We start from the raw sequence: 26,704 nt of genomic DNA, 5'->3' as shown, positions 1-26,704 counted from the left end.
CCATGATCAAAAAAAAAGAGTCTAGACACCATATTCCAGGAAATTATCAAGGAGAACTGCCCTGATACTATAGAATCTGAGTATAAAAGCGCCATTGAAAGAAAACTCCAAGGAATATTGTAGCCAAATTCCTGAATTATCAGGTGAAGGAGAAGATACTCCAAGCAGCCAGAAAGAAGCAATTTAAATATCATGGAGCCACAGTCAGGATTGCTCAGGACCTGGCAGCTTCAACATTAAAGGACCGCAAGGCTTGGAATATGATATTCTGGAAGGCAAAGGAGCTTGGATTGCAGCCAAGAATCTATTACCCAGCATTTATGAATACTGATGCAAGTACTGCAGGGTCCTGAGACACCATGGCACTGACACTCAAGTCTATAGTACACTTTCAGAGCTTGGATACCATGTGATTAACCCAATACCAGATGACTCAAATGGCTATGACAGATCCTAAGCTTGAGGACGGGCAAAAGTGGCCATTAGCACAGAAGCTGAGCTCTAGATTCCTGAATTCTGAAACAAAGCATCATTGTAACCCTCTGCAACATTAAGAGGAACTGGTCTAAGCTGATTCGCAGTTTATGTAGTATATATTTTCTATATCCCGAAACCATTGCTGGCAAGAGTTATCTGCTGGAATGACACTGCCATTTATATTAGTAAAAGAGAATAATAGTGTCTCAATGACAAGTGCTTTATCTTCAGTCAACAGAAACACTGAATTTGGTCAACTCAAAAAGCATCATTGGAAGTTTCCATTGGAAAATGAAGAGGCATGGCACAATTTAAAAAAAAAAAAATTTTTTTTTTAAAGAACTAGTTTTGGAATCAGAGGATCTGGATTCAGACCTTACTTCTGTATAACAAAAACACCTCTATGAGCCTCAGTTTCCTCATCTGTAAAATGAGGTGACTGGACAAGACAATCACTAATGTTCCTTCCACCTTATTATCCAATGAACTCTATGTACAAGCTGATCCTACAGCACGCTATAAAAAGGGGGAAAAACAAATTTTAGCATCAAGACAAATGACACAGCTCTGTAATGTACACAGTAATGCTTTTGTGTTAGGTTGATTTCTCTTGTGAAATTTAATGATCAAAGGTGTTAGGGAAGAGAAACCTTTCAATGATGCCAGAATTTACCCCACTGCTTTAGTCTTAGCTGAAGCGGGGGCAGAGGAATCTTACTCTGAATTTTAGGTATTGTCAGAAGCACAATATACTTCTTTTTAGGGCTCTCAATTTTTTTTTTTTAAATATCACAAAAATGGGTCACTATACAACAATGCCAGAAACTACTGCTTCCCAGACAATAAATTTTCCCAATCTGCCCAAGGGTCTGCTCAGGATTATTCCAGTGTAGAGGTCATATCCAGCTGCTTACCAGGAACCACTGAGGAGTAAATGTTAGCTGCCTGCACTTGTACAGCTTCAGTGGGAGTTCACGTCAATGGGCAGATAATGTACGGTTGGGTATCAATATTGAGTCAAGAGAGAATCAGAGACATGTGGCCATTCTTAATCACCAAGTGTGGTATCATGGAAGGAATAATGTACCAGGAACCAAGAGAAATAACAGAAACTTTATATATTTTCTATTTTTGAAATTTTATATATTTTCAAAATTGAAATGTATAGTCCCAATTGTGCTATTAATTTTATGGCACTGGACAAATCATTTCCTCTTCCAGGACTTTAGCTTCCTCAATTATAAAATGAGAGATTTAGATAAGAAAACTGGTTATATTTCTTCCTGCTCAGCGATAATCTGGACAAACTCTACTGCAGAACTCAGTTACAGGGACAGAGAAGGGACAAAATGCTATGGCAGCTGAAGAGGTCTTATTGCTGCTTTTAAAGTACCACATTATCCAACGCATACAAAATAAATATGTATAGCCTGCAAAAGGAAACATTCAAATGATTATTCACTGGCAGTTTCAATGTCCTCTTTTGTGAAATCTATTACAGACTGACAGAAATCTGTTTCTCCACTATCTCTTCATCCTACCCATCTTTCAGATAAATGCACATCAAGATAACTTCTACCTCAGACATATCATATAACATTTAAAAAGATACGGGTACCTGCAGCTCATATTCACACACACACACACACACACACACTAGCTCAGAAATGGGCAACTAGGTGGCACAGTGGATAGAGTGCCCAACCTGGAGTCTGGAAGACATCTTGAGTTCAAATCTGGCCTCAGATACTCACTAGCTGTGTGACCCTGGACAAGTCACTTAATCCTGTTTGCCTCAGTTTCCTCATCTATAAAAGGAGCTGGAGAGGGAAATAGCTAACCATTCCAATATCTCTATCAAGAAAACCCCAAATGGTTTCATAAAGAACCAGAACCAACTGAACAACAACAGTAACAGCAACAACAACAAAATCTCATATATATCTTGACAAAGAAACAGTATTGAGGCAGCTATGTGGCACAGTGGATAAAGCACTGGCCCTGCATTCAGGAGGAGCTGAGTTCAAATTTGGCCTCAGACACTTGATGCTTACTAGCTGTGTGACCTTGGGCAAGTCACTTAACCCTCACTGCCCCACCAAAAAAAAAAAAAAAAGAAAAGAAATGGGATTACCTTTTCCCCCATCCCTTCTACGTTCCATGATTCCTGTTTTCCTTCAAGACTCAGCACAAACACTATCTTCTACATGAGGCCTTTCATCGTTCTCCCTAAGTGAATGCCCACAACCTATGGCTACCCAGTGTCCATTTTGTATATCTTTTAAATATATTTATTTATAAGTATATTTTCCCCCAAAAGAATGTAAGGTCCTTGAGGGCAGGGACTGTTTTGCTTTGGTATTTGTATCCTCAGTGCCTTATACAATTCTTGGAATATCACATGCACTTAATAAAATGCTTGATTATGGTATATTTGTGCATATTTTTTTGTGTGGGGCAATGAGGGTTAAGTGACTTGCCCAGGGTCACACAGTTAGTAAGCATCAAGTGTCTGAAGCCGGATTTGAACTCGGGTCCTTCTGAATCCAGGGCTGGTGCTTTATCCACTGTACCACCTAGCTGCCCCCTATTTGTACATATTTTTATAAGAATTAGGGAATAATCTTACTATTAAAAGCTAGTATAGGTGCAGCTAGGTGGTACAGTGGATAGAGCACAGGAGTTAGAATGACCTGAATTTAAATCTGGCCTCAGACACCTACTAGCTGTGTGACCCTGGGCAAGTCATTTAACCCCTTTTGTCCCCCACCCCCATTAGCTATTATAGTTATTTTATGTTTAATGATATATTATTGCTTATATCTAGTAAATGTAACAAATGAAACCCTGCAACAGAGTTTCTAGGTAATTAATAATCAATTTATTAATTAGGCTAGCTAGCAATCAATACATTGATGGTCAGTAGTTTTTCTAGGTAACCAAAGACCAGGAAATGCCTTAAATCCCTTCTGAAAGGGAACTCCCAGGGCAGCTAGGTGGCACAGTGGATAGAGCACTGGCCCTGGATTCAAGAGGAGCTGAGTTCAAATCCAGCCTCAGACACTTAACACTTCCTAGCTGTGTGACCCTGGGTAAGTCACTTAACCCCAATTGCCTCACCCCTCCCCCAAAAAAGAGGGAACTCCCCTGACAAGTGAAAATCAACCCTGATTGGTGGACATTTAATGAGGAGGTGGACTAAAAGTCTTCAGCTTCTCCTGCTGAGGACTTGGCTTGATCATGAAATTCAGCAGCCTCAAGGCATTTGGGCACGGGAAGCCATTTCCATCTGTACTTCTACAGCTAGTTTTCTCCTTCAAGAGACAAGCTGCCCTAAACTCTAATGGAAGAGATCAAGGACAGGGGGTTCTTCCCTGGGGAAAGGCTCATCCAGACTGGCTGTTGTTTATACTCTAAACGGAAATTAGGTCTCCAGGTTCAGTGGTATCCCACCCAAGGAGCATGTGTCTTGAGGGCTGGGAGCACGTCTCATCTCTATGCCCTTCAGAGACTGACTTTTTCAGAATTTGGGTTTTTAACAGAAATGAAAGGAAGAGAGTAGATCACAAATTAATAATGTTATTGATATAATACAATATCCATTTCTCTCATAAGCAACATAACCCAGATTTTAACATTTGTTCTTCTATGTAGAAAATATTATGCCCTTTGCAACATGGTTTCCAGAAATGAAACCACAGTGAAAAGCAAGGGACTACCTGTCCACATTTTATTCAAACTCTGTATTCACGTTCAGGAGCTGTCTTCCAACAGAACACAATCAATCTAAAACCCCAAGCCTACTCCCAGTTTCTATTCCTGGCTCAACCATTGATATACATGATCTGAAACCAGAAAGGAAGGAAATGCATATGATGAAACTACTCATGCAATCTAGCATAAATGATTGTGTTAAAATAAAATATGTTCCTAGAATAGCAGGATTTTTTGTTAAATAACACAAAATCATGTAGGTGTGGAAAGAAAGAATTTTGCCCACCAGCACTGCAAAAATCAACATTTCCAAAAATAAAAGTCCTATCTGCCTTAAGCAGGGCAACGTGGTATGGTGGATAGAGTCAGCCTACAAGTCAGGAAAATCTGTGTTCAAGCCCAGTCTCTGATATATACAGACTGTGTCTGTTTGGGGACATTCTCAATACCCCAGATAACTGTCTTAAGAGTATAAGTTTCAGAACATTTGTTAATGTATACTGGTAGTTTCCTCACTGGGAATTCTTTCTAATAATGAAATCACAAGTTCAGAGGAAGAAATAAACAATCCTCTTAAATATACATCTCCTCTCAACTTCTCTGTTTCCTTAGACCATCTTTCTCTATGCTTTGTTGTTGTTCAGTTATTTCAATAGTATCTAACTCTTCATGACCCCATTTGGGATTTTCTTGGCAAAGATACTGGAGTGTTTTGCCATTTCCTTCTCCCCCTCATTTTGCAGATGAGGATCTGAGGCAAACAGGTGCCCTGGGTCACACAGCTATCATATGTCTGAGGCCAACTTTGAACTGACTTCAGTGCCAGTACCCAATCCACTTTGTCACCTAGCTGCACTCGATGTGGCTACCTGGGCTCAAAAAACTCAATCACTTTTGACTCTTCTTTCTTCTTTCATTTCTCATATTCTATCAGTTGGCTAAGTCTTGTCAATTTTGCCTCCTTCCAAATTCTCAAACTCAATCCATTCTCCTACTCCAAAGGCCTTATTCAGGTCCCTACCATCTCTCACACGAACTATTATATTAAGTCTCCAAAGATAGTGACTTTGTGTTCTCCACATCTAAGTGACTATTGTCACAGTCCATAAAATAAAGATCCCAAGGTACAGGACCAATCATGTCACCACTTGGCTAAAATGCCTTTAGTGGCTCTCTATGGCTTCTAGGAGAAGCCTCCAAGAACTCCTCAACTTAGCTCCAACCTACATTTCTAATCTTATTTCACTCTGCTCCCCCTTGTATAGCCCACCTACACTGAACTACTAGGAGCAGCCCCCATCTCTCCCAACCTCCTCTCTTCTCTTGTGTAATTGTGCATGACCCCATGTATTTCCTTAACCTAGAACATCAGTTTTCAAACTTTTTGGTCTCAGGGCCCCTTTATAATTTTATTTTAAAAACTATTGAGGGCCACTCCCTCCAAGAGTTTGGTTTTATTTTTATGTGAGTTATAGTTATTGATATTTACTGTATTAGAAATTTAAATGCCTTAGAATTATTTTTTTTTAGTGGGGCAATGAGGGTTAAGTGACTTGCCCAGGGTCACACAGCTAGTAAGTGTCAAGTGTCTGAGGCCGGATTTGAACTCAGGTCCTCCTGAATCCAGGGCTGGTGCTTTATCCACTGTGCCACCTAGCTGCCCCCATGCCTTAGAATTATTAAGAAAATCATGTTGATATCATGGATTCCCTGACCTAATTCATATGTAAATGGTACAAGATTACTGTGAGGATTAAATAAGTTAACCAATGTAAAGCACTTTGCAAAACTTAAAGCTCTAGAGAAATGCTAGCTAGAATCATTATCTTTATTAATAGAGAAAAAAATTGTCAGACCCATTTTTTACTATATTCTTTGTTCTCTGCCTGCCAGGGTTCTACTACAAATTTTTAGTAACTCAAAGGCTTAACCATCAAGAGAGAGCTAGCAGGTAACTAGGCAAGTGATTATTTCCTCTGTGTACTTCTTGTAGCCATCATTCTCAAAAACAGGCAAACAGGAGGGGAGAAGGCAATAGGACAGGCCTTCCTTTGTCCCCTGAGAGCTTAATTAATCCATAGGGAATCTACAGCTTTGGCTGTTAGGACAAAGTACAGAAAAGAAGACTTTCTAATAAGCAGCAGCCTATGACAGTGACCCATGTCTTACATACTATTGATTCAGATTAAGAAGAAAGGTTGGGGAGGGGGGTATAGAGAAGAAATCACCATCTCCTTTATGCACTAACAAAAGAACAGGAAATTCACTTATCTCTAAGATGAGAGAGAGAGAAAGAAACTGAGACTGACTTAGTTCAATGACATTCAAAAACAAACCACCATTTATTGAGTACCTCCTATGTATGAAATACTATGCTAGGTCCTGTGGTAGAAGACAGCAAAAGAAGTATAAAACATAGTCCCTGCTACTTAAAAAATTAATTAAAAATTTAATACATCAGAAAAAGACAGTGACTCAGACAAACACACACACACACACACACAAGCACAGTGGTGATGTGGAAAAAGAGCTAGCCTCAGAGACAGGAAGGCCTGGGTTCAAGTTCTCTGACACAGGCATTGTATGACTGGGGGGGTAAGTCACTTAACCTCTCCTAAGTGAATCTTTAAGGCTGCAAATTGCAGCACAAGTTCAGATTAGTCAAAGGAATTTCCTTATTAAGATTTCCCTATTCAAATGAAATCACAGGACTGGTTGTGAAGGAAGATTGCATCTACTTATCTAGCTACCTGGCAAACAGTAAGCACTTAATAAATGTTCTGCCTAGCTATCTAGCTAACTAGTCAGCTAGCTAGATATAAGGGAGGTCATGCAAATATTACTGTGTAAAGGTAAGAAAACTAAGACTCAGATGGATAAAGCAGTTTGTCTACAGTCAGATGGTCAGGAGGTAATGTGACCCTCAAATGTGGGTTGTCTGGCACCAAATCTGCTACCCCTTTTACTGCACCCTATTATCAAACAAGATAGACTGCAAATACAGAGAAAACTGACAAAAGTGTGTGATAAGTGCCAAGTGAATGGTACCGACAATAACTGCTAGGAAATCTTAAGACAGTGAGCTATTGTTGATGAAGGAAGTAGAGCTTGAGCTGGGTTCTAGCAGAAGAGGCTGAATGTGATGGTAATGATGATGGAGGAGGAGGAAGACTTTGATGATGCTAGTTTCCATCTAGATAGTACTTAAAAGTTCAAAAAGCAATGTACATGTGTTGACTCATTTGATCCTTACAACAACCCCAGGGAGTAGGTGAAATTATTATTTCTATTTTACAGATGAGGAAACTGAGGCTGGGAGAATTGAGGTGACTTGTCTAGGATTACATAGCTAGTAAATATCTAAGACAAGATCTGAACTCAGGTCTTCCTGATTCTAGGTCCAGAGCTCTACCCACTGTGCCAGCTCACTGCTTTTTAAGAGACAGAGAACAGGGTCCCAAAGATAGCACCCACATGATAGGAATACAAAGGATAGCACAGTTCAAACTCTGTGGGGCTAGGCAGAGGTTTCTAAAAAGGGGTGGGAAGGAGAGGGCACACAAGCCATGCCATCAGACAGGCAGGCAGGCAGGCAGGCTCTGGGCAAAGTTGTAAAACCACAGATTGTGCTGTTGTATGAACCACAATACATTTTAATTGAATTATAACGGGGCTGCTGACAGAATACTGTCTGTGAGCATGGAAAGAAGGGTCAGTCCTGGTCTACTGCTGAATCAAATCAACCAGGGACACTGCAGGGGGAACCAAGGGCACGGTACTCACCCACAGAGAGGGCATCTGCAAAGGCTCACCTGGCCATATGAATATGTGGTGGGCAGGATCCAATAAAAGCCCTTCATTTATTATTCTTGGCACTTTCCTTAAAGCATGCACTGAAACAGTGTCAATCTGTGGGCACTTCCATTTGACTGAGGGTCTTTACACTGTCAGGCTACAGGCATACACTCAGCTGCTGTTGGGAAATCAAAGGAAATGAGAAAGCAGGGATAAGAGGTTGGGGGAGGGTAAAAGAGGGAGGAGAAGAAGCAGAGGAAGGAAGAGACCTTTTTAGCCTAAGACCATAAGTGAAATGGGATTGCTAATCCATTTAAGAAGCCTGGTTACCATCACCCATTCAAAACTCAGAAACAGGTTTGATTTCTGGATGCCAAATCAAAAGCTATTACCTCCTCAGTGATAGCATTACTGTCATGAACATTATTTAGCATTAAAAGGGAGGGAGAAAGGAGATTCCTTTTCCTGGATGCTCCTCACCAATACCTGGAGAAACAAAGGAGCCCCTATGGTCAGCCAAAGAAAGCAAGGAGTGGACATGGGATGAAACACAGCTTCTGCCTGTTAGAAACTCAGCTAACAGATCAAATAGTATTGCGCAGGTCTAGTGTTAGCAGCCCTAGTGTTGCAGCTCAAGTATTAGCAGCTCGAGTGTTGGCACCTCTAGTGTTGCTAACGGGTTGCAGCTCAAAGAATCCAAGCAGGCAGCAGTCGGTGGGTGAAGGCTTCTTTATTCATCTTCGTGAAGATGGGCACTCTTTCATTGAAAGAAAAGACCTTATCTGGACTCTTCTCAGAGCCCTAAAGGCAGAGTCTGGTTTCGGGCCCTACAGCTTTGTTGCCCAAACCTCTCGGTAGGGGGCTACCTAGCACACAAGGCTCTGAGGAGCAGAGGCTCCTGGGTCTTAGGCCTGAGCAGGGCCTGAAGAGGGGCCTGGGTTTTGTGGGAGAAGGGCTGGGCTGGGAGTTCACCTTGAAGCACCTGAGGTGATCCCCACAAGACTCAGAAGCTCAAGCCCCAGCTTGAGTTTTGTTTTGTTTTTGAAAGGTTATGTTTACACAAGCACTGTTCTAGTGAGGAATGGGACATTCTCACTCCAGCATAGATTTGGGGCCTAGTGCTGCAATCTGATTGGTCCTTACAGTTACCATATATGGGAGGTTGGTACTATATGCTGTGATTGGTTGTTTTTATAAAGCTATATGTAAATGGGAACTGTAATGTGATTGGTCCAGAGGGATCCTTGAGGGGTATAAATAGAGGCGAGGGACCTCATTTCAGTGCACTCTCTGGCACATCCAGAAGAGTGCCCATCTTCGGGAAGATGAATAAAGAAGCCTTCTAGCAACACTCAAGCTGCAACACTGGGGCTGCTAACAGTAGAGCTGTGGCAACACTATTTGAGCTGTTAGCTGTGTTTCTAACATGCCATACAAATAGGATCTGTTTATAAAACTAGAAAGAAGGGGGAAAGCTAGAGGGTACAGTGGATAAAGCACCAGCTTTATCCACTCAGGAGGGCTTGAGTTCAAATCCAGCCTGAGATACTGGACACTTACTAGATCTATAACCCTGGGCAAGTCACTTAACCCTCATTGCCCTGCAAAAAATAAAATAAAACTAGAAAGAATCCCTGAAAATCCAGCAGTCAGTCACTCACAGGTAGCTAGTTTCTCCTACTGAGAAGGAATAAGAAAATTCTCAAGATAGGACCTGGGAAACATCAAGAGATTGTTAGCTCCTTGAGATCAGGGCTTTATCTTTAGCCTCTTTTCATATTCCCAATGTTTAGTACGGGGCCTGGCACATGGTAAACACTTAATAAATGATGGATTGATTGACTGAAAACAGTGCAATAGAAAGGTAAGAAGCATCACTATTTCTCCTGGTGAATCAGTGTCTTTCAGATTAATTACTGGGTTGGTGTGGATAGTGAAACTAGAATCATAGTCATAAAGATTTGGATTCAAAATCTGTCTCAAAAACTTCCTAGCTGTGTGACCGTAATCAAGTCATTTAAACTCTTGGGCTCAGATTCTTTATCTGTAAAATGGGGATAGCACCCAACCCGTTAGGGTTGGTGTGAAGATTGTTCAAGTTAGCATTTATTTACTGAATACTTAACCTACGTGCCAGTGCCAGAAGAGACTGTGCTCAGGCTCTGGGAACAGAAAGAATCACAGTAACAGTCCTTGCCCTCAAGAGGCTCACATTCTAATAGAGGAGACTATTAAATAATTAACTAGGAATATGCAAGATCCATGAAGAGCAAATAGAGGATCAGATGATTCTCATGTATATGCATGTATATATACACATATAATTTTCTGTAAACCTTAAAGTATTACATAGTAAAATTATCTGAATACAGAGAAAAGGTTATACTTTCTATCCCACCAGGGAATGAACTGTAGGTTATTTAATCCTGATCTCTATCATCATCTCACTGAATATTTCCCCTGCTAATTATGTCTTCAATTACTGGACCCAGCAGAAAAATATTTTCCGTAAAGGTATCTTCTACTCATTTATATTCTGAATAATTTTTTAATAATTTCAAAGAAACTATTCTGCTGTTCATCTCTAATTTTTTTAATAAAAAAAAGATATTTTAAGATGAGTAATCTCAACCACCAGTTGAGTGAGAAAGGGAAAAGAAGGACAGAGATGAAGTGGTCATATAGTTAAATAAGAGGCACAGATAGAAATGAACCCAGATCTTCTCTCCAAAATAAGTATTCTTTTCTTTTTTATTATATCATTCAAAACTACTTCTACTACAAGTTGGTCTATCAAAATTTAATGTAGATATTTGGGAAGGTAGATGATGATTTTTAGTCACTTAAATTCTTAATCACTGTAACTTACAGTTATGGAAAGAAGTTCACTGTAATTGGTAGTTATGAAATTTAACAAGTAGCTCTTTACTTTTATAACACCATAAAGTCTAAAGAATATGAGGTTTAAAACATCTGCTCTTATAAAGGGTAAACAAGCTAACCAGATTTGTTTTAATTACATTTAGCCAAGATATAGTTTAGGCTTGGGACATTAATATTAACTGTCACATCAGGAAATGTTAGATAAACCTAAAACTATACTACAACCCTCCTTATACATAAACATGAGATCACTTGACCCACTTTCTAAAAGGAATTCAGCTGCCTGCATTAATCTGCAGTGACATTTTTAAAGTTGCTCTAAAAAACTGTCCATTATATAAAAAATGCATTTTCCCTTTACACCATCTTTGATTTGGTTACTACCAATATCCGCCATTTCCCCAACAGTGAACCTATAACTAAAACAGAGGACAAAGTGACTTTAATGACTCCTCTTTGTTTTTGCTTCTCCCTATACAACTCTTTTCAAAAGTCTGCTTTCAGACAAAATCAATACTATACTTTTTCAGTGAAAGGAGTAATTATGCCAGAACACCACATGAATTGAACCATGTTATGCTATATGGGATACGGGGTTCCTTGGTTTCTCCAAGCAGTTCATGATAATTCTGGTTAACTTACAGAACACTGTACAAGGAACTGCTGTGAATTAACTGCCCAAAATAAGAGAGGTATAAAGTTACACAAAAAGAGACAGGAACAGGCTGCACCATCCAAGTGAATTTGAAATTTCAAGTAGCAAAAAGAAGTAAGCAAAATGCCACAGGGAAAAACTAGGGAAGAAGCAAACAATGAGACAGAGAAACAAATTTCTCTGAGGTTTCCAGAGTATTTTCCTTTGTAAGAACTTGACTGAGGTTATGATTAGATGCCTTGATTTTAAAGAGGCCCCATATATATATATATATATGTGTGTGTGTGTGTGTGTGTGTGTGTGTGTGTGTGTATATATATATATATATATATATATATATTTGGTGAGGCAATTGGGGTTAAGTGACTTGCCCAGGGTTACACAGCTGGTAAGTGTTAAGTGTCTGAGGCTGGATTTGAACTCAGGTACTCCTGAATCCAGGGCCGGTGCTCTATCTACTGCGCCACCTAGCTGTCCCGGCCCTAGATATTTTTACTTTACATTCACTATACCTAACCAGCCAAATCCTAGGGATCCTTCCTTTACTCATATTTTTCCTTCCTTTCCATTGCCACTGCCACTATCCTTGTTTCCATCCCCTACCTAGTTCCCCAGAAGACTGACCTCTAACATTCTTGAACATACACATCTGAAAGACAGTGTGGTAAAGTGGATGGAAGGCTAGCCTCAGAGCCAGGAATAAACCCCCACCTCTGGCTGTGGGAACCTGGACAAGACTCTTGATCTCTCAGTGCCCAAAGACAACTCTAAGATTAAACACCACTGCAGAGGAAGTTGTGGATTTGTACCTCCCTACATGAAGGAAATCCCATCATGGTTTAAAAAAAAAAATGAACAACTCACTCTCTCTTGGGCTCCAATACAAAGTCATAAACTGTCTTTTGGATATCCCAAATAAGAGGTCCCAAAGGCATCTCAAATTCAACAAGTCCAAAACAATTCTTTATATTTCCCTCAAACCTTCCCTTCTTTCTAATTGTCCTATTAGTGTCAGGTGTAGCATCTAGGTGGCATAGTGGATAGAGCAGTAGGCTTGGAATCAGGAAGACTCCTCTTCTTGAGTTCAAATCTGACCTCTAACACTTACTGGCAATGTGACCCTGGGCAAGTCACCTAACCCTGTTTGCCTCAGTTCCTCATCTATAAAATGAGCTGGAGAAAGAAATGGCAAATCACTCCTGTATCTTTGCCAAGAAAATCCCAAATGGGGTCACAAAGAGTTAGATCTGACTGAAAAATGACCTAACAACAACATGCTGATACTCCTAGTCACCTGAGGTTGTTACTTTGGTGTCATCTTTGACTTCTCAAATAACCCACATAACCAATCCACTGCCAAATCCTGTTGTTTCTTCCCTCACTTTTATACTTAATACCCTCTACACACTCTACAATCCATCTATCTTAACCAACTTGCTATTCACACAACAGACTCTATTTCCTGATTCTGAACCTCTGTCCCATCTGCCCCTCTTGCTTTTCCCCCTCCCCGAAAAACTCTCCTTCCTCACCTCCACTTTTCTAGCTTACTCAAGGTAATCTCCACTCCTACCCTCCTCAATCCTTTCCTTCTGAGATTATCTCACATTTACACTGTATAGAGAAAGGTAAGTCTAGGTCTATCTCTCTATATCTACAATATAACAATCAAGATATAGATAGATCTAGATTTATCTTTACTGATAGATCTATATCTATGAGATAGATCTTATAGATAGATTCTAAAGATAGATCTTTACCTATAGATCTTATGTATAATTAAGAGAGATCGAAATCTATCTATATCCATATCTTCTAGGTGCAGTTATGTGCATATCTTCTTCCCTATTAAAATTTCATCTTCTTGAGGGGATAGTTGTTTGCCTTTCTGTGTATCCCTAGTACTTAAGTCAGTGACTATGGACTACTAAGCATTTCATAAATGCTTGCTGACTAAGAGAAACTTAGGCTTCAATTAAATCAATTCACTATCTCCCCAAAACCAGTTTATCCTTTCCTCTCTCTACACCTTTGTTCAATCCATAACCCCTACCTGGGATCCCTTCCATAAACCTCTCTATCTACTGAAGTATAACCATCCTTCAAGATCTACCACATCTTCCCTATGAAAGCCAGAAGAGACTTATATTTTCTCTGAATTCCCATCACTCAGTGTATAACTAATTTGGCATTTATTATATCTACTTTCTTATAGTTTCTTGGGTTTGTGTTGCCTCAACTTGAAGGCCAGAACCACATTTTATACTTCTTGATATCCTCAAAGAACCTAGATATTGCCTGATACATAATAGATATACAACAAATATTTAATGATTAAGGTATTACTTTTTTTCTGGTTCATACAATTCAGATTTTTTTCTTAAATCTTATGAACATGACTGTTAATAGGAGACTGATCCCCATGTAAGTTAACTGAATGAGATTAAGCATGATGTAGCAGATAAAGCACTGGCCCCAAGCCAGAAAGACATGGGTTCAAATCCAGCCTCTGACATATAGTCTGACACTAAGTGACCCTGGGCAAGTCACTTAAGCTTTCAATGAACTAGGTAACTAAAACTGTAAGCTGAAGAGGTGATGTTGCAATGCTACAGAGAATTCTTTCTTCCAATGAAATCATAGGTCCACTCCCTGTAGAATAGTTAGCATGGTTTCTATATCACAGTCACAAGTTACTATGTCACAGTCTATTATTGTAAAAATGTTGATCAGAGTAGGGACCAGGTAAAAGATTTCCATATCTGTTTTAAATTTTTGGCTCTTCTCCCTGTAGAATATAAGTTCCTACTGGGAAGGGATCATTTTTGTTTTGATTCTGCATCAAGCAGCACTGTACCTTGCATATAATAACCACTTAATAAATGTATGTTGAATTAGATTGGATTGGTTAGAGTTACATAATTTCAACAATACTAAAGTGGGGGAAAACAGCACCTGAAAAATGTATATTGGCAATTCATTCATTCATTCAACAAAGCTAAGTTGTATAGAACTGCACTGCAGGTGATAAAAATGTACCTGACATAACCATCTCCATTTCCAGAGAATTTACAGTTTAGCCAGAGAGATAAGATATGTAAGCAAATAATGATTACACAAGGAAGTATTTAAGTACTAAATGTGTGGGACAAAGCAGAAGTGCTACACAGTTCAGAGGTTGGGAAGATAGATCCCTTCTGGCAAGAATGAACAATAAAGGGATCAGAGTACATAGTAATCTCTCCGAAGGGAAAAGAGTAAACTAACTAGATGATATTATCAAAGTTATTTGGGGAATGAGATTTTTCACCATCAATTAATTAAAGTAGCATCATGACTCACAAAATAATTCGGACCTGATTACTCTCAGGGGAACTGCTAATCAAGTTTCTGTATCAAAAGATTAAGACAAAGGAGCCTGAACCAGAGGTGACCTTGTCATGACAGACTTATGATATAGAGAAATATTATGTTTTCAATCCACTTGCCATAAAATTATTAAAAACAAGGCAACTGAAACCCAAAGACTGTCTTTTTTTTTTAAATTTTGACAGAGGGCATTGCTATAGATACTATGGGTTCTAAATAGATATACCATACCTCACTGAGCTCTGGGGTACTCTCTGAATGCAGGCTTCTATTAAGAATGCCTTAGTGATAACAATGATGATGCAGTGTCCAAAACTGGACTTTTATAAAATTGGACATGCTACAATTATATGCAACTTACCAAAGGATAAAGCAGAATAGTAGGAGAATTCTGTACACTCTAGACTGTGTGGAGCCAAGAGTCCTAATATTGGCAGGACTGAGTCATTCTATCATCCCTTAGAGGTAAATAAATTGAGGATTACTTATTTGCAGAATTTTTAGTGTAGGGTAGCAAGAAAGGCTCTTTTGATTTGGGGTATTTTATTCACCTAATGAAACCACTGAGTTCTGTCTCAGTGTATCTCAGGATGCATTTCAATTACTTGGCTAGGAATCTGGAATAGACTCATGACCCAATTTGCCCTCTGAAATATCTGTCTACACTAATCAAATCAGTTCCCTTTTAAATTCCATTTATATAGGTTGGACCTTATATTCTTGAGGAAAACATCTTAAAATACAACAGTACAAAAACCACTTCATATAAACTAAGATCTGCATGCCAAAAGACAGACTAGGAATGAGCTATCAGAACTTGAATCCTGGTTAACTTTAACGTGGACCATTTGCTTACCATTTATTTCTTGTAACCAAAAGTGAAGGAGAGTCAATAGCACATGAGTAAATTAGAACCAAGAGAACTCAATCAATGAAATGAGCAAGACAGACTAAATTATAGGACTATGGGTTTAGAGTTGGAAGGGATCTCAGGGGTCTAATCCCCTCATTTTACAAATGAGAAAACTGAGGTCCAGAGTGGTTGTGACTGGACAAGGGTAGCCAGAGATTGAGTGAGGTCAAGAGCATGAGATTAAGACGAGAAAAAAACCTTAAGCGTCATCTTATTCAGCCTCCTTGCTTTATCTCAGAAAACTGAAGCAGAAAGAAGTCAAACAACTTACCTAAGGGCACAGAGTTAAAATCCAATTAAGTCAGGATTCAAACCTAGATGGTCCAACTCCTAATCCTGCCCTCTTTTCCTTTGTACCAATAGACCTTTGATCTGAAAGGTGCCATCAATTACTAAGATTCTATGATTCTACATAGAAGACCCATCATTTGTCACAATCAAGAAATGAGCCGTGATCCCCAAAGCACATACTTTCCATTTGTTCAAGAAATCGTGGATACATCAATTACTGCAGTTATACAATGACATTTAGGCACTATTGAATTAGCATAACATAATGACCCATTACTGCAAAATTCAAGGTCAAAGTCCAGTTGCTTGCCATCTCACATGTTTGGAAATTCCCAATATATCTAAGTAAATATAATTCCATTAGGAATCTTGGGATTTAATAAAGCCTCTGAGCACACAACTATGAACCACTGATGTGGCAATATTCCCCCCCTATACTTAGGGAACAGGGCAATTCTAGATAGTACAAATCCCATTATCTTCAATTTGGTGGGTGGCCATATTCTTGAGTTGCAGGGGAATCACGTGTGTTTGCTAGAAAGCACATTTAACTGTGCCCTGAGCTAACTAGCCACAAGCTTCTAATCACCAGAACTTCCCATAAAAGCTATTTCTCCAGTCTTATTCAATCATGAAGAGGTCAATCCAAGGTTCAAATACACTGCACATTAGAGGGGGATCCTACAATAGCTTCTATTCAAATTGAATTTACATAATGGGTGATTAAGCAGGGCCCTTCCATTATAAACAACAAGTTTTTATGTATGACAGCACAGTCTGAAATAGAACGCATATTTGTAGAAAAGTAACGAAAAGGAAATGCAGTAACCATCTCTATCATTCCCAGAAAAGTGCAATCACAGGGCAGAACCTGTCAGTTAAGGCAAGGGATGCCTAATAATAATAATGATGGCTAATATTTATGTATCATTTTAAGGTTTTCAGAGTGAGGTACTAACATTGTTTAATCCTCTCAGCAACCCTGTGAGGTAGGTACTATTATTATCCCCATTTTACAAATAAGAAAACTGAGGTTGAGAGGAGTTGAGTTACTTGACAAAGATCAAACTGCTAGCGTGTAAGGGAGGATTTGAATTCAGGCCTTGATGACATCAAGTCTAACCATGTTCTTACCCACCATGCCCCTTAATGCCTAGTTAGAGGGCAAATGTCACTATGAGGATAGAGTTTGGAAACAGAGAGTCTCATAGCTAGGAAGAGAAGTTAAGAAGCCAGAGAGCCAGAGATTGACTGAGGTCAAGAGCTAGTCTGTAAACTGAAAAATAGATAAAAACTATCTATTAAAGAACTTTTGCTCTAGACACCATGCTAGGCATTATTGATATGAAGCCAAAAATGAAAAGAGTCCTGCCCTTCAGTAGCTCACGTTATAAAGAGGGAAATAGCACAAACATATAAATAAATATAAAGTATATATAAAAGAAATACAAGGTAATGGGGGTTAGTGGAAGAGGGAAGTATGTTGTAGGCATTAAGAAAGGCCTCATTCAGAAAGGTAGAATTTGTACCAGTCAGAAGGAAATCCATGATTTCAAGAGTCAGAAGTGAGGAGAAAGTACATTCATTCCAGACAAGTTAGAAGGGAGATGGGAAATTGAATGTCACACAAGGAGCAAAAGGGGGCACAGTTTAGCTGAGGCATAAAGGGCATGAGCAAGATAAAGAATGGTCTACACACCATGGATGCAGCAGCTTTCCAGATTAGCTACCAACAATACACAGACAGAAGTAAGTCTGATCTTAAGCAAAGAATGTGTATTCTAACTTTGCCCTCACACTATTAGGTAATAAAGACTTCAGGCTATTTTAATTTGAAGCTTTTAGCTCTTCATACAAATTAATCAATAATCAATCAGAAGTATTGATTAGGTGCCTTTTTTTAAAGCTACGATGGTACAGTTCAGGAGTGTCATATAAGCTTGGGTCACATGTGCTCACTACACTCCCTTAACCACCAGAACCAGAGTAAAATGTAACTAGAAAATACTTAACGAAATAAATGAATTAATAAAGAAAAGAAATACAAAAACGTGATTTTCTAAGTTGATATGTGCCCCACAGGGATCTTTATGTACAGTTTGGTGGCCCCCATTTCTATTTTGAGTTGGACACCATGGGTGTAGTGGACAGAAAACTAGCCTCAGAGGAAAGAAGACATAAGTTCAAGAGGTTTCCTGTACAGCTCAAGGCAAATCAGTAAATCTCTCAGTGCTTTCAAACAAACTTTCTAAGGTTCTAAGTTACAGAAGAGGTACTAAACTACATCAAAGGAGATATATCCCTCAATGGGAATTACCTCTACCAGTTCTCAAAGTGTGCTCTGGATTCCCTAGACACTTTCGGGGGACCTCTACAAGGTAAAAATATTTGTCATAATATACTAACGTTTTAATTTCTAATATGGTAGATAGTGATACAGATCACATAAGCAAAATCCCTTGGGGGTAGAGGGCAGGGATGAGTGTCAATAATTTTAAGGCTGCAAAGGAAGCCAAAGACCCAAAGGTTTGAGAATCACTGCCGTACAACAATGAAATCAGAGGCCACTTTAAAAAAATGGACCAGGCACTATGCCAGGGTGGTGATGGCAAAAGCGAAGCCAATCTATGACCTCAAGGGCCTTACAAGGACAATAATTCTCTCAGTTCAGGATCTATGGAGGGGACTCTACCTGACTAGGTCAATATTCCAGAGACTTTAAGTCAGTGGTATTGTTAAATTTTTTCAAAAAAGAAGTTCTTATCTAAGCAGCCTTTGAGATGGTTTCTTAATTCTAAGTGTAATTATCAGATGAACACAATTAGCCAAAAGGCACTGCTCAAGGAAAATGGTGGACTGGTAAGTTTGATTATAAAATTATTCATGAGTTTAATTATGAAAAACAGCTTAGGGAATATTATTGTCATTGTTATTGTTATTATTATTCTGAATCATTCACTGGACAGCCAAGACATGCTTTCAGAGGCATAGCAGAACATGTGTGTCCGAAAAAATGATAAGCTGAAAATGACAACTCCCTCCATCCCTCCGAAGATATTACACAGGGAAGAGGAGAAAATGATGTTGCCCATGAGAAACTGCAATCCAACCAATTCTGCAAATAGAATAGTGGCAGGAACACAAAATATTACATTTTTAATGAAGGAAAGGAAGTACAGGAAACAACTTATCTTACTGATTTAGAACCCATCTTGATCAATATAGTATGACCTTTTCCCACACACTGGATAGCTATTCTCTTTTCCCCAAAGCTAAAGAGTTGTTTCTCAAAATTCATGGGGCTAATTTCCCAGTCTGTCAGTTAACTGGGGTTTGAACTAATTTCCCAGTCTGTCGGTTAACTGGGGTTTGAGATGTCCTAGGGACTGAATATCTTTGAAATCTTAAATTATGGGATACTGACTGACACCATAAGCAGAAACATCATAAAAAAGCTTCAGGGACCCAAATATGTGTCAGCAAAGTAAATGAGATGGATAAATAGAGGGAAAGGTATTTCTTGCTCCTCACTTTTTCCCTTATTGAGACAGCTTTCAAATGCTTTCTATATGACAAAGAGGAAGTTAAGTTAAGGTCAGAATGGCAGCTTATTCCAAAACTCAGCTTTCAATCACTTAATCATGAGTCATTAAGTACAGCATTAAACATATCACTTTAATCATACTCACTGCCTTTTAAAAACCTAATGCAGAATTTTTAATATTGTGAAGAACTAATGGCTCATGGCTGCCTGAATACCTTAATTGCTGATCCCTACCTGATTTCTCCCAAAGCCCTTCAGAGAGCCAAGAAGATGTGGTTGCTTGTGGTTGATTACCTCATTCATTCACTCAGCTTGGATTTTTGTTCAATACCCTGCAGGCAACCTGTGCTTTCCCTCCTTCTAGACTGCAACCTTAACATGGTTTACATCAAAGCAAAAGAACTAAGTAGTATTAGTTAGTGAATTTTGATTTTTACTAATGTTATTTTACTTTCGGGGAAACCCTAAAATTCCTGTAATCAGCTTCTAGCTGTCTTACCTCCTTTAAACCCACCAAAAAAGAAGCAGGGAATAGTCTATGGGTTGAAGAAAGCAGAGAAATTATTCCTGTAAGCCAATGGATAAAGACTCCTTGCCAACCAAGAAAGAACAATCAGCTAAGGTCTGTCCAGGAGAGGTTCACCTCCAGTGTTCTCTAGCATATAATCATAGCAGCCAAAAAGACACAAGACCCTGGTAGAAATTTCTGAAGATGAAATGCAAGTTATACCATTTGGTAAATAAAAGGGGAGGGGGAGATCTTCAAAGACTCAATTTCTCTTAAGGTGCATATGGAAAGTCAGATTAGAAAATAAAAAGACTGTATGATTAAAAATAAACCAATATTCTTCAACAGATTGACTTTCCCTATCACTGAAAAATTTCCAAAATATTTTTTTAAGTGCATAACCACCAGGACCAAAGAGAATTTGATGACCAAGCACTGGATAGAGTGCTAGGTCAGGGGTCAGAAAGACCCCAGTTCAAATTCGGCCTAATATTTACTAGCGATATGACCTGAAGCAAGTCACTTACTTTCTATCTGCCTCTGTTTCTTCAACTGCAAAATAGGGATAATAATAGTACTTACTTCTCAGGGTAGTTATAAGGCTCAAAAGAGATATTTATAAAAGTGATTAACAGAGGGACAGCTAGGTAGCACAGTGGATAAAGCACTGGCCCTGGAGTCAGGAGTACCTGAGTTCAAATCCGGCCTCAGACACTTAACACTTACTAGCTGTGTGACCCTGAGCAAGTCATTTAACCCCAACTGCCTCACTAAAAAAAAAAAAAAAGGGATTAACAGAATGCCTGGCACATAGCAGGTGGCTAATAAATGTTCCTTTCCCCCTTTCCTGTCCAAACAATTACTTTGTTTACATTGATGATGCTTTAACAATCTCAATTTCCCCAAAATTCATTCCCATCAAATAGGAGTCAAACTTTCTTTTGGGAAGAATCACTCTTTAATTCATATTGCAATTTTGGTTTTGATATATTTATGCCTTTCTCCAAATAAATTGTAGATGCCTGAAGAGTAGAAAGTACTTTATATGTATTTCCATACCCTAAAAAGAGTGAGCACTTAAATTGATCATGTTTTTTATTTGGAGGAAAAAAAGGAAAAAGAAATAGCTACTTGTAATAGAAATTTAATAGGAATCCCAGAAAGGGGGGGGGGGAAGGAAAGGAAAGAAAACTTTGTTAGATTGGTCAAACATCCTTAGGATCTGTTCATAAACTTTCATTAATTAAAACATGTAAAGATCAAGTAAGTAAAAAGAGCCCATAGATGAACCATCCTGATAAAGGCAGTGTGTGTGTGTGTGTGTGTATGTAATGTATATATATGTATATATATAATTATAAAATTATTATAACAAAATATAACTTATTCTACCTATAATTATGAAAACTCTAAATATAAAATTATAAAACTCTACTCTGGTCCAGAGAGGTCAAACATGGGCCAATCAATCCACAACACTCCCTAATGTGGCCCCAAACAGATCAAAATGTAATTGGGAGGGGGCAGCTAGGTGGCACAGTGGATAGAGCACCAGCCCTGGATTCAGGAAGACCTGAGTTCAAATCCGGCCTCAGACACTTGACATTTACTAGCTGTGTGACCCTGGCCAAGTCACTTAACCCCAATTGCCTCACCAAAAACCAAAAATTAAATTAAATTTTTAAAACTGTAATTGGGAAATATTTAACAAAATAAAAGATAAATAACATTTCATTTTAAAACTAAGTCAATATACAGCCCACAAGGATCCTTATGTACAGATTAGTAGTCCCCATTTATATCTGAGTTGATGCCACTGATTTAATCCAAACCTTTAATTTTACAGATGAGGAAACTAAGGCCCAGAAAGATGAAGTGACTTGTTCAAGGTCACACAAGTAGTAAGTGGCAGAGCTGGGATGTGAACTCATGTCCCTGACTCCAAATTGAAAAATCTCACTAGAAGATACCTAAGGTCCCTTCTAACTCTAACTTTCTATTAAGTCTAAGTCTAATAATAGATAAGAATAATAAAAGCTGACATTTTCATAGGTTTTTTAAAGTCACAAAACATTTTACAACAACCACACAAGTATAAATGCTTAGGTAACTTGCCCAAGGTCACACAGTCAGTGTCAGGAGCAGGACTCAAAACTAAGTCTTCTTGACTGCCAGTGCCACACTCTATCCAATATTGTTTAAAATGATGACTGGAGAATACATGTTATAAATCAACTGAACATGGAACACAGAAGATCCTCTGGAGTAGTGGAAGGACCACTGAAAAAAGAAGACCAAAGGCCCATGGGGTCCAAGCACCAGCTCTATCACTAATTAGCCATGTGATCTTACAGAGTATATGTCACTTCACCTCTCAACCACAGTGTCTTTCATTTGTAAAATGAGGAGATTGGACAAGAACAATGATTTAAGGGCAGCTAGGTAGCACAATGGATAAAGCACCGGCCCTGGATTCAGGAGGACCTGAGTTAAAATCCGGCCTCAGACACTTGACACTTACTAGCTATGTGACCCTGGGCAAGTCACTTAATCCTTATTGCCCTGCAAAAGCAAAACAAAATAAAACAGTGATTTGCAGCATTTTTTCATAAGACTATAGATAACTTTGTATTTTGGTTTTTGTTTTTTTGTTTGTTTGTTTGTTTGCCAGGCAATGAGGGGTAAGTGACTTGCCCAGGGTCACACAGCTAGTAAGTATAATGTGTCTGAGGTCAAATTTGAACTGAGGTCCTCTTGAATCCAGGGCCCTTTATCCACTGTGCCACTTAGCTGCCCCCTAACTTTAATTTCTTTGTCTGAAAACTCCCTGATCATATCCTTTGTCCATATATCAATGGGGGGGATGGCTCTTATTTTTATAAATTTGACTCCATTCCCTATATATGAGAAATGAGGCCTTTATCAGAGAAACTTGCTATATATTTTTTAATATTACTTCATTTTCTATGGTATCTTATAGCAAAATGTGTTTTCCCCTTTTGTGGTGGCAAAGAATTGGAAATTGAGGGAATGCTCATCAGTTGAGGAATGGCTGAACAAGTCATGGTATATCATTGTGATGGAATACTTTTGTGTTATAAGAAATGATGAGGAGGGTGGTTTCAGAAAAAAACATGGCAAGATCTATACCAATTGATGCAAAATGAAGTGAAAAGAACTAGCTGATCATTGTGCGCAGTAATAACAATGTTGTAATGATGACCAACTATGAAAGACTTGGCTACTCTGATCAAGACAATGATCCAAGACAATTTCAAATGTCTCATGATGAAAAAATGCCATCCACCCCTCAGAGAGAAGTGAGGAACTCCGAGTGCAAAATGAAGTATAATTTTCTCGTTTTCTATTTTCCCCCCATTTTAATGTGATGTGGCTAATATGGAATTGTTTTGCATGATTTCACATGTATAATTGGTATAATTTTGCTTCCCTTCTCAATGAGTGGAGCAGGGATAGGAAGGAGAGAGAATTTGGAACTCAACATTTAAAAAGAAAATTATATTAAAAATAATAATTTTTTCAAAAGATAAAAAAATAATATATAAATGAAAACTGTCATTTCTATTATGCCCATTTCATTGTTTTTGAAAAGGTCTTACCTAAATTCTCAGTTCATGTAAAAAATCCGGTTCTCCAAAATTACCTTTAAAGCATATGGAAGCTGTCCAGTAGCCATGCCTGAAACAATAAGGAAAACAAACACTAAAAATCAATATGTTATGGAAGCATATATTCATGCTCAGTTTTTAAAGAATACTAAATACATAAATTTTTCCTTCATACTAAGCATAGAAGGAAACACTCAGGAAACAATGAATTTCCGTCTCCAAATAAGAGTTGGGAATTTGTTTTACCAACAGGGAATTGATATCTCAAGATATTCATTTTGGAGACTAAAATTATATTGTTTTTGGCACAGAGGCAAAACTATTTTTTCCTCTATGTGTCAGGAAAGAGAATGACTCTGAATGAAAATGAAGTATAAGAAAATATGTCCTTTATCTCACTGCAAATGCAAATGGGATGAACCATCAAACTTCTCAATATTCATTTTATATCTGATAAAGACTGTCTTTGTTTTCCCTTTGAATTAAGACATCCCAGAAAAATAGGGCTCATGATTCCCTCATGTTATATTTGCATCCCACCCCCAAACAAACAAATTCATTCTATGTTATCTAGGTTTAACGACACCAATCTACTTAGGAAGACTGTGCACAAAAACACAATTTAAAGTCAACTGACACTTTTCACCTATTTGAGGAAACCCAAAGAAGATGGAGAAATATACTGAGGTCAGAGACTGAGGTTCACAATTTTGAACACAGAAAACCACAGCCAATAGGACAAAACATAGATAACTAAGAACCAAAAATGATGCTTAAAATCATGCCTACAGTTATTACATTAATAACAGATCACATTAGTCACACGATTATGAAAACACCTACATATGCCCTTACCTCTCTCCTTCTAGAAATCAAATGAGAAACAAACAAAAAAGGGTATAGCAGATACTAGCTATATGTTACTGTATTTTTAAAGAGATCTCAAAGAATGTTGGAGGGCAATATGATGATGTCACAGGACTGTAAGTATAAGTATTTTGTCAAATGGGAAAAGGGAAAAATTTCGTATTAATAGTAGGAAAGCCATGTAGCAATTGAAAACAAACAAAAGCAACACAGCTTTGGGGAAATGAAAAGAGAGGAAGAAACAAAGTCAGAGAGATGATGAGTAAATAAACTAGTGCTGTCACCTCAAGTTCTAGAACCATGGACAAGTCTCATAAAACATATGATGCCAAGATAAGGATTCAGTTGTACTGGAAACGTTGACCATTTGATGTTTAAGTACAGCTGTTAATAGACATCTATTGTTTAAAATGATGACTGGAGAATCCATGTTATAAATCAGCTGAACATGGAACACAGAAGATCCTCTGGAGTAGTGGAAGGACCACTGAAAAAGAAGACCAAAGGCCCACGGGGTCCAGGCACCAGCTCTATCACTAATTAGCCATGTGATCTTACATAGTATATGTCACTTCACCTCTCAACCCCAGTGTCTTTCATTCGTAAAATGAGGAAATTGGACAAGACCACATCTTAAGCCTCATCTACATCAAGCATTCCAAGTTTTATGTTCAGAAAGACACTGTACAATCCTCTAATAAAGTACAAGAATGATAATCCTACTCCAGCCTGTTGGCAATAAACCCCAACCCAGGTGTGAGTCTCTGACTGGTTAAAAATATCTTATCGTTTAAACATGTACAATTAAAACAGATATCAGGGCAGCTAGGTGGCACAGTGGATAGAGCACCAGCCCTGGAGTCAAGAAGACCTGAGTTCAAATTGAGCCTCAGACACTTAACACTTACTAGCTGTGTGACCCTAGGCAAGTCACTTAATCCCAATTGCCTCACAAAAAACAAAAAAAACCAAAAAAACAAAAACAGATATCATGATAGCAACAAGTATCACACATTTGCATGAGAATGAAATCATTTTCATTAAGAAATTACAGGTGCCACTTTAAGTGCTTACCTGCAATTATCCAAGAAAAACCAAAAAGCAACTGAGTTTGAATGGAAGATCTAGCTGGATTTTTACAGTCTTGAAAACTAAAGTACTGGTCAATTTTAAAGTCGCTTTTAAATTGGTGTATGTGTGTTAAAATTAGAAACAACTGTAAATTTAAAAAAAAAGAAATTACAGGTGCTTCTTTAAGGAAAAAATCAAAACAAATTGGGGAAAAATACAGTGCAGTTCACAACTTGTTTAAGTTATAATTTGTATAAAGCTCCATATTAACTGTTGGGAAGACACAGAGTTTGTATAAGAAAAAGTAGACATCCTCAAGGAATTTAGTCTAATAGGAAGTATGCCACACACAAGAGAATGGAGAAATAGATAGGACCTGTGATTTCACTGCAATAAAAGATTTCCATGCACAAACAAAACAAAAAAAATCTTCTACCATTTCAGACTGGCCCTCTGTCTGCCATGAGATCTGAACCCAAGTCTTAAAAACTATAAGGCTGGCTCTGTCAAATGGGGATGGGGGGTAGGGGTTGGGGGGAGGAGAAGGCCTTGATTTATAGATATCTAAGGTCTTTTACATTCCAAGTTTATGATCATGTAAATACAAGTTAACAAGGAATAATAATATTGGACACACAGTAGTTGCTTAATAAATGTTCAATGAATTTTGTCAAACAAAGTGCTATGTGAGGAGCAACAGAAAGAAGAGACAAGGTTGGATGGACCTTGAAGGAGTGGATGTTGTTATAAGGCAGTGAAACACATTATAAAAACCTCCAAAGAGTCAAGCATGAGGATACAAAAGGACAATGGAAAGGTACATGGTGGGTATGAGAAGGCTGCAACACAGAATGCTGAAAAACAGGAATAACATATGCTCAAGAGAAGATGGACTAATCATGTGTCAAGGATAAGGGATGAAAAACCCTCTCAATGCCAAGAAAAAGAGAGAGAGGCCTCCTGTTGATTGCTCAGACCTCCCCCACCC

At 38.4% G+C, this 26,704-nt stretch overlaps 1 protein-coding gene across 3 annotated transcripts in view; it reads right to left on the bottom strand.

The window, feature by feature from the left end:
- Window positions 1–26,704, bottom strand: part of TLN2 (talin 2) — a 604,144-nt gene that overhangs the window by 324,685 nt on the left and 252,755 nt on the right. For all 3 annotated transcript variants that reach the window (XM_043982393.1, XM_043982391.1, XM_043982392.1), the window contains exon 3: window positions 23,770–23,848. The gene's annotated coding sequence lies outside the window, so the exon portion shown is untranslated. The remainder of the gene's footprint in view (window positions 1–23,769; window positions 23,849–26,704) is intronic.

This window comes from Dromiciops gliroides, chromosome 2 (assembly GCF_019393635.1).
Source record: "Dromiciops gliroides isolate mDroGli1 chromosome 2, mDroGli1.pri, whole genome shotgun sequence".
NCBI classification, from domain to species: Eukaryota; Metazoa; Chordata; class Mammalia; order Microbiotheria; family Microbiotheriidae; genus Dromiciops; species Dromiciops gliroides.
This window is presented reverse-complemented; position numbering and strand designations above follow the sequence as displayed.